This window comes from Sorex fumeus, unplaced genomic scaffold (genome assembly GCF_029834395.1).
Source record: "Sorex fumeus unplaced genomic scaffold, SorFum_2.1 ptg000044l, whole genome shotgun sequence".
Taxonomy (NCBI): domain Eukaryota; kingdom Metazoa; phylum Chordata; class Mammalia; order Eulipotyphla; family Soricidae; genus Sorex; species Sorex fumeus.
The window spans coordinates 6,211,317-6,216,935 of NW_026606101.1; the positions used below are offsets into that span (position 1 = coordinate 6,211,317).

The window sequence follows — 5,619 nt, forward strand, 5'->3', positions numbered from 1 at the left end:
TCCAGACCATGGCCAGATGAGCTGTTATCCTAGAGTTTATGGATGTGTAACATAGGTAGTCTGGTAACAACTTGAACCAGTATTCAATATGTCCCAACATTTAAAACATTGGTTGTGCCATAGTAAGCTTTGCTCAGGACTTACTCCTGGCTCTGTGCTCAGGGATTTCTCCTGGAGGTACTTAGGGTAACATATGTGGTTCTGGGTACCCAAGTTTAATTGTTTATGTACAAAGCAAGTACCTAAGCCCCTTTACTATTTTCTGTACCCAAAATTTTATGGGGAGATATGAATTTTCAGCGGGGCCCAAAGTCCACACACCAAAGAGGAATCTCTGAGGATCCAAAAGGGCTGGAACACAAATACTCAGCATTTATTTTTGAAATTGATTGATCTGCCTGGGCTTTAATTTTGTTTCTTTCCTTTCAGCCCATCTCCATGCCTCAGTTTTTTTCAAGTAAAATGAATGGAAACAATAGCATTTCTACCTCTGGATATTTGTTGGAGTCACGGACAGAATTCTACCAAGTTGTTGACCCCTGACCAGGAACAGACCCCCCCCCCCACACACACACAACCACCTATTACTATTACTCTCAACCCTGACTTCAGATCAGAGCATTTCTGTCCAGAAACCAAATACATCCTTTGTGGGGGAAAGGAGGTATTTGGGTCACATGCAGTGGTGCTCAGGACTTAATCCTGACTCTGCCCAGGGGTCATTCATGACTATACTTGAAGGACCATATGTGCTGCCGGTATTGAACCGGGATAGGCTACATGCAAGGAAATTGCCGTATTCCTTGTACTATCTATCTCTCTGATACTGCTCATTTTTGTAAGTTTTTTTTTTCTCTCATTCAAAAACTTCACCTGTGCAATGCTGTTCAGACATTGGAAAGCAGAGCTCGGATTTGAACTCACAGCTTCTTTCTTTCCTGTTACTCTTGATTGTCTCTCATCAAAAAGATCAAAAAGAGCATGGGAAGAGGAGAAAAAGCACTGTGGAAAGAAGCATGTTTGGAATTCTGAAGCCTTCCCCTGTGTTGTATGCTAATCTCCTCTGCATTGTTCCAATTATAGTATATATACTGCCAAAGTGTACACCATCTGTCTTGTATGAAGGAAGTCCTCTGGGTAGGGCTATCGGAGGGGTTTGGGACAGGATATGCATCTGCATGTGATGAAGCTGGCACAGCTGCTTACAGGGAAAGACACACCAGATCAGTTGGAAGCCTCACTGCTTTTCCCCCTTTAACCCTTCCTTTGTCAGAGGTTGCCTGGTAATTTATCAAAGCCCATCCCACCCATCCTGGAATCAGACCCATGAGTCTGCATACAGGTCTCTCAGAATTTGATATCAACCATTCATTAATTACAATACCCTGTGGACTTGATCTTCCACATATCCCTAAGGCATCTAAGTATTCTATGTGCACAGCATGGTGCTTGGAATCTAATGTGTGATGAGGAGGAGATCCTCCCTCCATTCATCAGCCTCAATCATTTCATTTTCATTTGTGGAGTATGCAGAGGAATAAAAAATCTGGGAGTATGTCCCCAGTAAAGTCTATCAGTGTCCATGTGGGCTGTCTGTGAAAGCCCCTCATCCTTGAAGGCAAAGAAGGAAGGAAGCAGTAGACCATAAGATTTTTTTCTTTGGGGACATAAGTGGTATTAGAGATGAACTAAGGGGCAGGAAAGGGAGGTCTATGGGATGACCTATTTTCCTTGGGACACTCTGGTGACCAAAAGGCGTGGTCTGAACATTCTATGACTTACCTGATGTCTTGGAAGACTCATGCTGCCCAGCTTATCAACACTGGTACCCGCTATGGTCTTTTGGGTTTTTGGTATATCTTCTCCAAGAGCCTCAGAGTCTTATCAACTCATAGTCCTTCCAGAAATGAAGGAAAGGTGATGTTTCAGATGGTTCAAAAGCAACAGACAGTGACCACAGATACAAACTCAGGGCTCTGACTTTTAGGTCCCCACAGAGGAATAGAAGTTTTCTGATTGCACATTGAAATGTTTATCAGGAGTCAAGTCCAGATTCCACTGGGAGAGCAAGTTTGTTTCACAGTCTGTGTTGACTTCTGACCAGCTAATGTCTGGTCCAAATCTCATCTTATGATTGCCCCTCCACTTCCCCCAATCCCATTATAAGCATCTGTGTCATCTCAAACAATTGCACAACCATCCAGCCAGCCTTTCTCACCTGTTCTGTCTCTCCCCACTATAAGTCAAATCCTATCTAAAGTTCTATCCATTTTATCTTGAAAATATAAAATTCATCTCCACCTCTCTCCTCCACGGCCACTTCATCTCTCACCATCTTTTCCCAAGAAACCATTTCATCACTGTCCCCACTCCACTTAATTAATCTCATTAATATCTATTCTTCTTACTCCCTAGACATGATCTACCCAAAGCTGGAGTAATCTTGAAAAAAGCGCAACCCTTGTCAAGTAATTCCTCTGGCTAAAAATCTCTTAATGCTCTAATGCCCACTGAATTGTACATTTAAGATGTGAGATTTCATTACATGCAAATCTTCCTTAACAAAAATACTGGGAACTGAATATACAGCTCACAAAGATGAAGTACTTGCCTGGCATGTTCAAGGGTCTACAACTGGTCCCTGGCACTGCATGACTACCAAAATTCATGGTGTAGAGCATTGGTAGCCTCTAAGAACCACGAGTTTGAGAGTGGGCCCTGAAAGCCCTCCACCACTGACTGAGTACTGCAGCTTTGGATCCAAGCACTGACCAAATATTGGGGGGATTGGACCTGGAAATTGAGAAACTTCTGTGGGAGACCCACATTAAAAGAAGAAAAGAAATATTGTGCTGTAATCAATGCCATACATGATAACAAGGCTTAAGTAAAGTGTACTGATGACTTCCACTTCCCGTGAAATGTATCAAAAAGTAAGATGGAATGGTCAGAGATAGCACAGGAGGTAAAGCACTTGCCTCACATATGATTGCAGTGCCCTTGACCCTGTCTGGAATCCCGGCACAACATATGTTCTCCTGAGCACTACCAGGATCACGTCTCAACACAGAGTCAGGAATGCCCAAGAACACAGCAGAGTGTGGTCCCATTGTACCTCCACCCTACTCCCATTACATCGTACAAAAAACCAAGAGTCAAATGAGTGGACAATAGAAAGTCTTAAGGATAACAACTTATAAAACAAATCTGAACGCGCCCGATCTCGTCTGATCTCGGAAGCTAAGCAGGGTCGAGCCTGGTTAGTACTTGGATGGGAGACCCCCTGGGAATACCAGATGCTGTAGGCCTCTTTTGGGCTGGAGCAATAGCACAGCGGGTAGGGCGTTCGCCTTACAAGCGGCCAACATGGCCGACCCGAGTTCGATTCCTCCGCCCCTCTCGGAGAGCCTGGCAAGCTACCGAGAGTATTCGATATGCCAGACACAGTAACAACAAAGTCTCCAATGGAGACGTTACTGGGCCCGCTCGAGCAAATCGACGATCAACGGGAGGGCCTTTTAAGAAAATGTTAATTGTGGAAAGTAGGTCTGTATAGATGGAGATTTGTGAAGCTCTATCAGCTTTTTCTTCTATGAAATGCTTTATCATAAAAATGTCAGGGACACTTTCTTCAATAACTCACATCTTACATCAGGTTCATATCTTTAGTCTTTCCTGGGTCCATGGCCTCTCTACCCTTAACAGGTGTGCCTGTGATCTCCTCCTCTCCCCTCTCCTCTGTGCTCTATACACAGAACTTGCCTTTCCATTTAAACACAGTATCTCTTCTTTCATATGAGTCCGTGATACTTATGATTATTTTAATATAGTGAATAGTGCCATTATATGTTATATAGTACTGTAGCACTGTCCTCCTGTTGTTCATCGATTTGCTTGAGAGGACACCAGTAATGTCTCACAACAAATTGTGATACTTGTTGTTACTGTTTTTGGCATATTGAATATGTCACGGGGAGCTTGCCAGGCTTTGCTGTGCGGGCGAGATACTCTCAGTAGCTTGCCAGGCTCTCCGAGAGGGGCAGAGGAATCGAACCTGGGATGGCCGCATGTAACGCAAAAACAGCTTACCCACTGTGCTATCGTTCCAGCCCCACTGGGAAGTAACACTTCAAAAAATTGAATTCCCAAGGTGTTATTCTGAAGTGATTTACTAACCAAATTAATTTCCTAGAGGAAGATTGAAGGGTAACAGTTTTTGATAATTCATATTGGTACCTATGAAGTTTCTATAAGCTATAAAGTCAAATGTTAGCAAATTCAGAAGACTTAAACAGATAATTCATTGTTTAATGACTCCACACCCCTAGAAACTAAACTCATGAAGTATAGTGCTGTGCCCAGAGAATGATTTTTGGAAACCCACTCAACACTTCCTTTTGAAAATGATTACAATTAGTTAGTGTCTGGTCACTTTACCAGACACTTTCTTGACTGCACATATCACAATGTGTTGAGAACTGAGTAAGCACGGAGACTTTTACACCTTTCTCTGAGCCATTTCTTAGGTCTAATCTCTAACTTTGGTTTCAACAAAGAGGGTCAAAGTATAACCCAATGACCATCAAGTTTAAATCACTTATCAGAGAACAAAGAAAAAGACAGAGACAGTGTGTGTGTGTGAGAGAGAAAGAGAAGGAGAGAGAGAAAGAGAGAGAGAGCTCCTGCCATAGAGGCAGGCTGGGGTGGAAAGGAACCTGAGTACACTGGATTCTGGTGCTCGGAAATGAACACTGGTGGAGGGATGGATATTGGAATACTGTATGACTGAAATCTAATCATGAACAGCTTTGTAAGGCTCTCTCTCACAGACATTCAACAAAAAATATATTTATTTTGGTTAACCAAACTGAGGACTTTACAGACTGAAGGCTCTGATTGCTTTATTAAGCTATTCATGCATTTGGCAGTAACCCATCTGGAACATAGAAAAGCTCTGCAAGATCTTACGGAAAGAGAGGATAGTTAGTGGAAAAAGGAGGGTGGGACAAGGTTGTTATCCAATGCAAAGGCTGTATTAAGTGAAGCCACTTCCCTTAGGGGCAGATAAGGGGACTGGGACTTTTACCATGCAGATTACCTCTCTGGGGCTGATAAGAAAATTCTGAGATTGTTTATTGAAATTTCACTATTTGGAGAGGCTAAAACTGTAGTTAGGGTAGGTGTTATATCTATATGAGATATAGCATGAAAACTGACTCTATTTGGGGTCTTTCTTTTTTTTTTAATTCTTTCTCAGGACCATTTTATATTCACTAAATTATACACTTCTGAGAAGGCACCTTCAGGCTTAGAGAGACTTATATTGGCCTTGGGTGCTCGGTCAAATGTCCTATTGCTCAGGGAATCTCACTCATGGAATGGAACCCACAGATCTTTTCATTCTTAGAAGTGCAGTATTACTCTGTGTACTCTAAGTCAAGCATGGATTAACACTGGGTCCAGAGGAAGAAGCTATAGATGTCTGATCTCCAAGACTTTACTCATGTCCATTCAATAGTGTTTAGGTGCTTTACTGATTCAAATTAGTATTACTGTCCCATTAGCAAGTCAAACATTTATTTTATAAAAAGATCTTGAAAAGTTGTTGCTCAAGGTATG

General features: G+C 42.3%; 1 pseudogene; it reads left to right on the forward strand.

Annotated features, from left to right (window-relative positions):
- The first annotated feature begins 3,192 nt into the window (after positions 1 to 3,192).
- LOC130030922 (uncharacterized) lies at positions 3,193 to 3,308 on the forward strand (annotated as a pseudogene).
- The last annotated feature ends 2,311 nt before the right edge of the window (positions 3,309 to 5,619 follow it).